The sequence below is a fragment of the Anser anser genome (assembly GCF_964211835.1).
Source record: "Anser anser genome assembly, chromosome: 3".
NCBI classification, from domain to species: domain Eukaryota; kingdom Metazoa; phylum Chordata; class Aves; order Anseriformes; family Anatidae; genus Anser; species Anser anser.
This window is the reverse complement of record NC_139722.1, coordinates 19,769,159-19,781,706: the sequence shown is the minus strand read 5'-3', so window position 1 is coordinate 19,781,706 and position 12,548 is coordinate 19,769,159. Positions and strand designations below refer to the sequence as shown.

The 12,548-nt window shown below is 39.3% G+C and overlaps 1 protein-coding gene across 32 annotated transcripts in view; it reads right to left on the bottom strand.

Moving 5' to 3' along the window:
* The window catches only part of MYT1L (myelin transcription factor 1 like), a 330,562-nt gene that overhangs the window by 191,296 nt on the left and 126,718 nt on the right, over window positions 1-12,548 (bottom strand). For 3 of the 32 annotated variants that reach the window (XM_083829870.1, XM_083829869.1, XM_083829871.1), the window contains exon 3: window positions 1,783-1,904. The exons of the other annotated variants lie outside the window; for them this stretch is intronic. The gene's annotated coding sequence lies outside the window, so the exon portion shown is untranslated. The remainder of the gene's footprint in view (window positions 1-1,782; window positions 1,905-12,548) is intronic. 32 annotated transcript variants of the gene reach the window in all.

Here is a 12,548-nt window from a genome sequence, read left to right as displayed (position 1 = left end):
AAAGGATTTCCAGCTTTCATTTGAGGCACTGGGGCTTTGGGGTGCCAAATAGATAGAACTAGAAAAAGAAACCAGGTTTGCTCAGAATGATTTGCATAGACAACATTAGGAAGTCTTTCTCAAATTATGTCAGCAGTATGCTAAATTCTTGAAAAATGTGCTAGGGATTTGAGAAAGTAATTCAGGCTTCAAACCTACCTCAGTCCTTGTTAAAGGCAAAGGAATATCAGAAGTCAAATACAGAGTGCATATGTGATCTTCAAGTGGCTAATGTACCATTTCATGTAAGCTGCCTATGCCAAATAAACAACTTGAATTAGTTTTAACCCTCACCTGATCTTTTTTTCTAGAAAAAAAATAATTGAACATCCAACAACTCAGAAGCGAGGTCTCCATATTAAGAAAATCCCAGCTCCATCTGTAAGCCCAGCTTCTATTCACAGTGCCACAAGATGGCTCTGGTGGGTTTGAAAGTGCCCCCTCATCGCTTAGACCTGTGGATGACATTGGGCTGTTAGGCTTAGCTGGAATGGAGAGCTGGCACATTGAGGGCAGGCTGTGCCAAACAGACAGGAGTCCTCTGCAGTCCTTGTCAGGCTTCTGATTAAGATTCTGTTTGTTCAGTAATTGTGTTATGTATGTTATATATTAGTTTAAAGCAAAATAGGTTTGTATGTAAGGCGGGTAGAGAGAATAAGACTGTCTTGACACATTTGATACACTCAGAGACACCAAAAAGTTTGATAGCTCAGCTATCTTGGAGCAACAACAGTGAAATTCATAGAAAATTTTACAGATGCTTTTATGAAATTCACATTTCCCCTGCTCAGGACCATCAGGTTCCTCCTCCATGTCACTCTGACTTGTGACAAATCTCTTGCACTAGACTCAACTTGTCTCCTTGGGCCTTACAGCAAGGTGTCTTTCCCAACAGACTCTCATGATCTCATTTTTTTTTCGAATGAACATTAATCAGCTTTGAAATAGTTAAGAGTAATGAAACGTAAATTATGCCTGTTTGAACTCTGCTGAATACAATAAAATTCGCTTACAGGGTTATGTTGAAAGCTCCCTCCAAAATTCAGCCAGCACTGCTTCAGCTACATATGGTTAATACTTGAAAGTTACCTGTCTAAGCACCGTTTGATGAGAACAATTAGTTTCTACTTTCCATGTTTGGATCTTAGAGATGACAACACACAGTACCATCACAACCTACAACAAATTCAAACTTCATTTAATGATCTCTTATATAAGGAAAAGTTAACCAGATTCAAGAACAAATGAATACATTCTCTTTATTGCTCAGGAGTGGACACCAAACTAAAACCACATAAAATATAAAGTAAGACATAGAAGACCTTACTCTTTTCTATTCTAGACAGTGTTTTACTTCTGTTCAGAATTGTTGTGCCTGCTATTATATTTATTGTACATCCCCTGTGCAAAGACAAATACATATGCAAAGAACAAAAGACAAGGTGACAAAGTGCAAGCAGCATTTTACACACAAGAATGAAAAGTGTGGTGAGATCTCCTAAACTTGTACTCAGAGTTCTCCTTTTAATATCATGACAAAGACAGGAAAAGAAAATTGTACACCACCCAGCTAATTTAAAACTTCAGACAAAATCCATGAACTTTTTCATGTTTATGCAGATAGTATATGAAAAATTATTTATATATATATATATTTAGATTATTGTTCCTCATTGTATAAACTAAAGAAACAGAACAGAAAGATTGAGGCTAAAAAATAAATAAAATTAAAAAAATCCAAACCTTTCAAATTGCTTTCATGCACCGCAGTGGGCTGGGAGTTACTGATCACTGTTCTGCACAGCAGACATCCCAGGAGCAGAATTTCATGACTGTACTAATGAATGGGGGGATCTCTTCAGTGCCTATAAATACAAGAAGCGGAGATGCAAAGAGGATGGAGCCAGGTTCTTTTCAGTGGTGTCCAGTGACAGGACAAGAGGCAATGGGAACAAATGGGAACGCAGGAGGTTGCATCTGAACATCAGGAAGCAAGTCTTTACTGTGCGGATGATGGAACACTGGCACAGGTTGCTCAGAGAGGTTGTGGAGTCTCCCTCCATGGAGAACTTCAAAAGCCACCTGGACACGGCCCTGGACCCTGCTCTAGGTGTCCCTGCCTGAGCAGGGTCTTGGACCAGATGATGTCTAGAGGTCTCTTCCAATCTCAACCATTCTGTGAGATTCTGTCTGAACTGTGTGTGTGGCACCAGGATGTTTCATGAAGGGAAGTGCCACAAGCTTTTCTGCTTCATGGGACAAGGTACACACAGTACCTTGGTACCAAGGAGCAGTGACAGAGAGCAGGGGGCTACAGTCCCCACTTGCTGTCCTCTGGGAGAGCTGGGCAGCTGTGGGCAGTGGAGTGGATAGCAGACAGACCCAGGACTCCCAGGTGCCATCCTCATTCTGTATGTTAACAACTGGCACAATGCTGGACTCCACATTTCAACTGCCTTTGTGGAAAGGGAATAATAATACTTCCTCATAACTTGTCCCTTCAGGTAGCAATTTATTTGTGAAGGTACCATTTTTCACTCTATGTCTATAAAGTACAATAGGATACCAATCTCATTTAGGGCATCAATGTGTTAACACTGTCCATCTAATAAAGAGTAGAACATGTATTCTCAAAATTTTAAAGAGTAGTAATTATACATTTTTCATAAAGCTGTACTTTTTCTCCTCTTCTTTAATAAAAATTCTCAATATTCAGCTGAGAAAGCAGGAAGTTATTTACGTCTCCCCCACACAGAAGCGTAGCTTGGTCTCAAATGTCATTTAAATCAGCCTCAAAGCTATTCTAAACTGTATCAGACTGGCTACAGCCCCAGATCAATTGCAGTATAACTTCAGCCTTCTTTTCCCCTGTCCTGGCAGCTTCAGGGACATGTCAGATGACCTGACAAGGCTTCTTTCAGCTCATACTCTGAGCGGTCTCTAAAGGCAGAAGTCTGGGGAAATTCTTGTCCCTTTATAACTTAGGAGCAGTTCAGAATATTTAGGTAAGTAGTGAAGCAGATATTGAAAAATGAGGTTTAATTTTTTTTATATGTAGAAATTTGGACCACCACACTAAGTGCAAGGGGAGTGTGTAAGGGGGTTCCACGAGGGGGTTCTGAGCTCAAGCCAGGAGTTTTGGCCAACAGTCAGGAACAATAAGGGACAGAGATGGAGGCAGAGTGGGGCACAGGGCTTCCAACAACTCTTTTGGGGCAGGCACCGAAGGCCTCAGGACTGAGCTGAAATAAGCAGCCTGCCCATGGGCAGGGTCAGGGAGGCCCTGGGGGAGGCTTGGCATGGCTGGCAGGGCTTCTGGTGCCCTTGAGACCCTGACAAGAGCTTAACAGTACTCTTCATCAAAGACTAAATTTACTCAAACTAGTTTTTATCAGTTCAGAAAATAATTTAAAATACTAAAAATCTCCCAAAGACACTGGATTAGAACCTGATACTTGTGGACAGCTGGATTTGTTAATTTCCTACTCAGGATCTGCTAATAAATAATTGCTACAGAGAGAAGTAAGAAAGCACAAGGATGAAAAAGCATTTTGCCCGTCATAGTTTGCTGTTACCAGCATTACGGCATCTGAGAATTGCAATGAATAGCATCTTGAAGCTGTAACAAAACCAGGTGCATTTGATCCTTTTCTTCTTTTTGTCCACACCTTTGTTACAAAAGTGGGTAAAGTTTTCACTTCTATTTCCCACTGCAGACTTTGTTGTGGGTCTGAGTTATCAGCTTATTTCAACCCTTGGTATGCTCTTTCACTTGATTTACATATTCTTCCTGAGATATTTTCATAATGAGAGCAGAAAATGTCAAAGAAGAAGGATTAGTGGAGAGTGGGAAGGTGTAAGTCTATGGATACCTCTTTTCCAAGCTCACTAGACTTCATATATCATCACATTCATGCCCTATTTTATACTTGCAGAATGTATAAATATTGTGAGGTAATTGTTAAAGTCATCTGTTAGGTTTAAATATACAATCCCATTAATGAATGACATGCACTGGAAATGGGTTTTATAAGACTGTCTCCCATATTATATTTTTAAAATGCTAATATGCTGAATAATAATAATTTACATTTATATTGCAGCTTTCATCCTGCTAGATTGCAGAATGCTTCCAATTATATGCACACCATGGCACACAAATGCAGCTATCTCTGTAGCAGGCATGAAGTGTGCAAGAGCAGAACAGAGAGGAAATTTAGGCTTTAGGAGACTAGGGCGAACACCTAGACTTAAGTCATCATTATCATATCCTGATGTCCACACAGGACAGAATAACTCAGTTTTAAGATAACATCAGAAGACCTGAAGCCTACAACCTTAGTCTCATTTTAAATACAAACTTAGTTTCCTTTAAAAATACAGGTAACACAAGACAGTCCTACACATTTGGAGCTGAACTGACATTTCTACCATAAGTACCACTGCTGAGTTACTCAAAAAAAAAAAAAAAAAGGCTACAGAAAAAAACTTTAGTTACAAATAATCTCTTTTGGATGTCCAAAGGCATAAAGAAATATGCAATTCAATTACTGGTCTCTTTTTTGAGGATGAAGAGGATTGGAGGGGTAGGTAGGAAACAGAGGGGAATGGTTCAGAGAAAGTTGATTTTAATCCAAAATAAAATTGGAATAGGTCCCAGTTAAGTGATTGGTCTGATTTCTATTCAGTTTTGCCAGCCTGAGTGGGTCCCAGTATCACTATTATGCCCAGTATCATGTGATTAGTCTCATTGAGAGAACACAGTTTACATGCTGAAAGCTGATGGTATGAAGCCTTTAGCAAGAATAATTTGTACACCTGCTTTTTTTGGAAACATTTCAAATATGTTCCTTTTAGTGTGGGGGAGTAGTAAAGTGAAGCCCTGTTTAAAAGAAACGCCTGTCGGAGGAAATGTTCTTGTGAAAGGGAAAGGTAAAACACCAATTTGATATTACTTTTTCAATTGATATTAATTTTGATTTACGAAGGAGAAATTCCTCTTTAAGGACCTTCCTGGCTTTCTGTCCTCTGACACAGAATTGAGTCCCAAAGAGTAAGAGAGAATCTTTCAAGGCAGAACTTGGAATTTCTTTTTTATAAACTCTTACTATAATCTTGATGCCACATTTTCAAGGGAGCTTAGCTCTCATCTAATAATAAAATGAAGAGGTTGAGAGCTACCAGATATTTTTTTAAAAAAAAAAATCAGTCAAAGATGATGGGAGTTGCAGCTGCTTAGCAATTCTAAAAAATTGGCCAAAATTTTATGAGAAAGAGTCTGGGGTAAAATGTTTTTCCCATGGGGATAAATCTCTCCATCTGCATTGAGTTTACAATGAGTTGCAGGGAATTTTAAAGTGACTATGATTATTACATGCTGTTGAGTTCTCCAGCTGTTAATGCAGGTGTATTCCTGACATCATCCAAGGAAATCAAATATTGTACTTTCTTACTGTTAGCTGCTACTGGGAGAGCAAAAGAGGATAAGAGCTATCATAAACAATAGCATGCTAAAAGACATTATCAATAAAGAAAGGAGAAGAATCAAACTGTACAGAAAAGCAAAAGATTAAGGAAAAATGATGGCTATGCAACACTACTCCCCTCCATTATATTCACCTGTATTTCTTAATAAAAATTAATACTTTGTGGCCTTTTTCCCATTCATCTTCTGCAGTCAAATCTAATAGAGAAACTATCACAGAATCACAGAATCATTTAGGTTGGAAGAGACCTCCAAGACCACCTAGTCCAACCTCTGACCTAACACTAACAAGTCCTTCACTAAACCATATCACTAAGCTCAACATCTAAACATCTAAAGACCTCCAGGGATGGTGACTCAACCACCTCCCTGGGCAGCCCATTCCAATGCCTAACAACCCTTTCAGTAAAGAAGTTCTTCCTAATATCCAACCTAAACCTCCCCTGGTGCAACTTTAGCCCATTCCCCCTCATCCTGTCACCAGGCACGTGGGAGAACAGACCAACCCCCACCTTAATACAGCCTCCTTTAAGGTACCTATAGAGAGCGATAAGGTCGCCCCTGAGCCTCCTCTTCTCCAGGCTGAACAATCCCAGCTCCCTCAGCCGCTCCTCGTAAGACTTGTTCTCCAGACCCCCCCACCAGCTTCGTTGCCCTTCTCTGGACTCTCTCAAGCACCTCCATGTCCTTCTTGTAGTGAGGGGACCCAAACTGAACAAAGTACTCGAGGTGTGGCCTCACCAGAGCCGAGTACAGGGGGACAATCACTTCCCTAGACCTGCTGGCCACACTGCTTCTTATACAAGCCAGGATGCTGTTGGCCTTCTTGGCCACCTGAGCACACTGCTGGCTCATATTCAGCCGACTATCAACCAGTACTCCCAGGTCCTTCTCTGCCAGTCAGCTTTCCAACCACTCATCTCCCAGCCTGTACCTCTTCTTGGGGTTGTTGTGCCCCAGGTGCAGGACCCGGCACTTGGCCTTGTTGAACTTCATACAGTTGGCCTCAGCCCATCAGTCCAGCCTATCCAGATCCTCCTGCAGAGCCTTCCTCCCCTCGAGCAGATTGACACGCACCTAACTTGGTGTCATCTGCAAACTTACTGAGGGTTCACTCGATCCCCTCATCCAGATCATTGATAAAGATATTAAAGAGGACTGGCCCCAGTACTGAGCCCTGGGGGACTCCACTAGTGACCACCCTCCAGCTGGATTTAACTCCATTCACCACGACTCATTGAGCCTGGCTACCCAGCCAGTTTCTAAACCAACGAAGTGTACCCCAGTCCAAGCCAAGAGCAGCCAGTTTCTTGAGGAGAATGCTGTGGGAAATGGTGTCAAAAGCCTTACTGAAGTCAAGGTAGACCACATCTACAGCCTTCCCCTCATCCACCAAGCGTGTCACTTGGTCATAGAAGGAGATCAGGTTCGTCAAGCAGGACCTGCCTTTCATAAACCCATGCTGACTGGGCCTGATCGCCTGGTTACCCTGCAAGTGCCACGTGATGACACTCAAGATAATCTGCTCCATGAGTTTCCCTGGCACTGAGGTCAAACTAACAGCCCTATAGTTCCCCGGGTCTACCCTCTGGCCCTTCTTGTAGATGGGCATCACATTTGCTAGCCGCCAGTCGACTGGGGCCTCCCCTGATAGCCAGGACTGCTGATAAATGATGGAAAACGGCTTGGCCAGTTCTTCCGCCAGTTATCTCAGCACCCTCGGGTGGACCCCATCCGGCCCCATTGACCTGCATACATCTAAGTGCTGTAGCAGGTCCCCAACCCTTTCCTCGTCGATTGTGAGGGCCACATCCTGCTCCCCATTCCCTTCCACCAGCTCAGGGTGCTGGGTATCTAGATAACAAGTGGTCTTGCCGCTAAAGACTGAGGCAAAGAGGGCATTAAGCACCTCAGCCTTTTCCTCATCTCTCGTCACTAAGTTTCCCCCCCCCAACCAGTAAAGGATGGAGATTCTCCTTAGTCCTCCTTTCCGTGTTATTATATTTATAAAAACATTTCCTGTAGTCTTTAATAGCAGTAGCCAGATTGAGCTCCAGATGAGCTTAGCCTTTCTAATTTTGTCCCTACACATCCTTACAACACCCTTATAATCCTTCTGAGTGGCCTGCCCTCTTTTCCAAAGATCATAAACCCTCTTTTTTTCCTAAGCTCTAGCCACAACTCTGTTCAGCCAGGCTGGTCTTCTTCCACGCTGGCTCATCTTTGGGCACGTGGGGACTGACCGCTCCTGAGCCTTTAAGATTTCCTTCTTGAGGAGTGCCCAGCCTTCCTGGACTCCTCTGCCCTTCAGAACTGCCTCCCAAGGGACTCTGCCAACCAGTGTCCTGAACAGCTCAAAGTCTGCCCTCCGGAAGTCTAAAATAGCAGTTTTACTGGTCCCCCTCCTGACTTCCCCAAGAATAGAGAACTCTACCATTTCGTGGTCACTCTGCCCAAGACAGATCCCGACCACCACATCTCCCACCAGTCCTTCTCTCTTTGTGAACTATCTTGAAACTATTTTCCTAAATATTCACAAAGGCAGATATTTTTTTAAGAGACTGGGGACCAGTATACATAAAAAGGAGTGCTTCCATGCAAGAAGTCTTCATTTACCCATCATCTCAGAAACTAGCAGTAATGACAGTATTTGTTTCTACATGTTGTGCAGCTGTAGTCTTCTAAAACAGATCAACTTGCTATCTATACGGGTAGACTTGCAAATCAGTGAGGATCAATGCACTTCTGGCACTTGTTGTAAACTTTTTCCTTCATTCCCTTCAGATCAGATCAGATCAAGATCACTCAGTCCACTTCACAGGACTAAAACAATTTGAGGATTATCAAGCTTTGGGAGATCTTTGATTTATAGTTTTAACGGACATGTACCTAATGTGTATCTTTCAAAACTGTATGAGAAACTGTAAAAAAAAACAAACTGACAGACAATGTAAAGTTTTGAAGAACATATTTTTTGCTTTTAATATTTTAATATCTTTTGGTGCTGAAGTTGGAAAGTTCAGGTTGGAAATTAGGAGAAATTTCTTCTCAGAAAAAGTGGTTAGGCAGAGTGGTTTGCCCAAGGAAGTGGTGGAGTCACCATCATTGGGGGTGTTTAAGGAAAGGTTGGATGTGGTACTTAGGGACATGGTTTAGTGGGTAATATTGGTGGTAGGGGGATGGTTGGACCAGATGATCTGGGAGGTCTTTTCCAACTTTAATGATTCTATGATTTGTATCAGTTATTGAGCAGATCTCAGGAGAATATGCAGTATTTTTGCACTCTTTTCTCCCAAACAGGAATCTAGAAAGGTGAAATCTGTTGAAGAGAAGCCCCCCAAAATCAAATGCTTTTTTTGTTTTTCCAGTTACCTTTGTCTGAAATAAAATAATATCCCTGAAGACTACTGTAAAGCTAGGAATCCATAAGCATGATAATAAAAAAACAAACTCTATAAAATGTGGATCTACTCTCACCCCAGATAATGAATGCAGTCCTAAAGGGCAATCCCTAATTTCATGAAGGGTTCATTCAAATGACTAAATATCCAATAGATTTTCAAACAAAACCTAAATCTGAACAGTGTAACCACTTCCACTTAAACTTTAAATCACATTTTTAGTACAAATTTAAAAAGAGAGAGAGAACAGCATGAACCCATCTTGCAAACATTAGCAGAAATAGATTTGTAACTAAAACAGAGCTTATTGAAATCCACCTAGTACTGCCAATATTAAAAATGTGTTTGAACAAAATTACCCATTACTTCTTATTCCTATTATAAAGGTGTTTAGGTACCAGTTTGAAAATCAGAAGAAATATTAAAAATATTAGGTCATTGATAGAGTCTTTAATTTTCAGCAAAGTTCTTTCTGTCATATAAAATACAAGTTGTTTTATTTGAGAACATAATACTTAAGAAATCTTTGTATTTTGAGAATTTTAAGCCTGGAACTAATATGGTAAGTTTAAAAGTATTGTTCTAAATAACATTGCCAATTACTAATCACTAAGGTATTTCTAGTGAGTATGCTCAGGATAGATGTCCAGAGGGAACAGAAGGCCCCAAAGACTTTTTGATTACTATTTAGGATCAGCAATTAATGTCATTTTCCTCTTACTAAACCACAGATATTTGATTGCAAACAACTCAAATTAAGATCCTACAATGATGAACATTTTACATAAAAATGGAAATATCAACTTCATTTCCAAAGCTTAGTTAATAAAAATGATGTAGATTTTCACTACATTATTTAATACCAACAGTAAATTATCTTACTCTGTATCTACAGGGTATCAAGGCTCCATGGCCTGCGTTCTGAGTCTTTCCATAGGCTGTTAACATCAATAAACTCCACCAAAGCATTTCTAAAAGAGAGATTCTTTATTCTTCACAAAGTCTAAATCTACATATTTGATTTCCCAACCATTTTTGGAAATTATAATGTTATGTAAATCGAGTATCTATAGCTAGTTTATACTAGCTATAGATAGAATAGATAGGTAGAATTTATAAGCCAAATATGCCAGGTAAATCTTCCTTCTTTTTTAACATCAATGGCAAATAAACCTTAAATTTGATATGACTGAGACTGTACCATATGACATACAAATACGTACTTATTAGCATCAGCATCCATATAAATTTGTTACATCAGTGAATGTGTAATCAGCATAAGTAGTTAACTTAATAAGAGTTTAATAACTCTTAAGTTATATAGTTTTATATCTAAATACTTAAACTATTAAAATAATTTTCTATCTAAATAATTATTAAACTACTATGTACAGTATATAAATACATTTCTGTATGTAGTATATATAACCAGTATATATATAATATATATATATCTGTATATATATAATGTAATAATGAGGTTGTATCCTCTCTCTCTCCACACCTTAATGCATCCCAAAGTAATTTCCATTTAGCTTCCAAAACAAAAATCAAATTAACAAAGCATCTTGTCTTCCAGGCTCTGCATTTGCCAGACCTTTGTTTTCCAGTACAAAATTTTGACGATGTATGGGTGTTCCTCAGTCTTTTATTTAATCTTGTATCTGCAAGCCCTCTACACATGATTATTGCATTAGTATAAACTGAATATATATATGCCTCACTATAATAAAATACACAAATTCTCAGAGACAAAGATATTGATTTTTATTTTTTTTCTGATGAAGAACGTATTTGAGTCATTCGGTCATTACAGCTTCATGAATATAGAAGTTGAAAGCTTCTACTTGGTTGCAGCTAGCAAGTGTCTCAAAGCTTTTGAAGAAGGATAAAAGTTGAAAAGATTTTCTTAAGTATGTTTGTAACGTAAGCCCAGAGATGTCTGTGCTGAAAGTGAGGGAGGACTAAAAGAATAAAAAGGAGCTACTGAACAGTCATTGCTTTGTTTCACTGGTTAAACTCATGTCATTTATTATGGAAAATGCTGGCTAATAAGTTGCAGTTGCAGTTCTATGGAAGAGAACTTTCCATAGAAAATGAAGACGTAAGAATAATAAAGGTATTGTAAAATTACTATCAAATGTGTACTTTCCTAATGCAGTACCAGCTTGTGGCATAGTCCATCATTACACTGTTTGAGGCATGGTATTTATTCCAGAACTCTTTTATTATTATGCCATTCATACTGAAAAAAAATACCCTCAATTCCCTTCAGTCAAAGGTTGATCCTACAAAGATCCAAATAGTTTAGCAGTTACAGCTCTTGTTGGTTGTGTTGTGCCAACATCTTCCATTGCAGACATAGTCTAGTAAACTATTATGTTAGAAAACTAAATAGGGCCAGGGCACCATGGCATGCAACTGTCCATATTACTTAATTGCTAGAACACTCCTTGGCATAAATTGCACTCATGGGAAGTAGCACTCTTCCAGGCAACACCTGGGTAAGTTTGGAGGGGAAGGCAAGCCTGGGATAGTTCCCAATATGTAATACAGATGAGTGTGATGTATTATAGTGAAGAAGAAGGTTTAGCCATATGGACATAAGCCATGCTTTGTCATTTGCCCTCAGGGCCAGACAGTGAGCCAGGACATTTTTTATTTACTTTGTATAGACATAGCCATTGAGACCAATTTTCTTCTGACATCATTATGACTCACTCTATTGAAGCCAAAAGATTTATAGCAGATGTGTAAAAGTGAGAGAATCACCATAGCTGTTTGGTGTGTATTTTGGGGAATGAGGGGGCATATAGGAGATGTAGCAATTATCTTCTTTTAAACTGATATAAATGGGTTTAGACCTACTTTACACTAATAACAGTATCTGTTGCATTCTGATTTTTAATTAGTCTTTTTTAAACACAAATAATTAATTGACGGAGTTTAGAATATAAAGATGCAGTCTTAGAACTGTGATTTTTTATCCCTTAGCTCTAAAATCACAAAGCAGGTCATCAGAAGGTCACATTTTCTCTTTCCCTTTAATTTGCTGCTTCAACAAATCAAGGCTTTTTTTTTTTTTTTTGGACCAACTTACTAGCCATTATGAGAATGGCACAATCCAGTAGTACAGCCTGCTCATGAATGAATGTGCATGCAATGGCCTGTTTGCTTTATGGGCACTTCACTGGGGCATCATTCCTTTACCTGTCACATTATCTGCTCAGATCATGTAAGAGTGAGCAGTACCCATTTGTTTGGAATACCCACACATAAATCAGAAAGCAAACATTTCATAACCCCAGGATGCACAGTAGGTAGACTTATACAGAACCTAAGCTTTTGAGTATCTTTGATGTTTCCTCTCTGGAAAAAAAGATCTATTGCTATGAGGGACAATTCCCTTCTCTATTATACCAACATATACTACATTGCTACAGGGTTAGAAAAATGGGCAAGTGAAATTACATTTTAAGGCAAGAAAAATAAAAACCCAAATCCAAAAATGTTGTTGTGTTAAGACAAAACCAAAAAGAAACAGATACATTAGAATAAGAAATAGCCTTTTACCTTTACTGTTGCTACTATGTCATGTATCATTATTTTCCTAACTCAGCAAA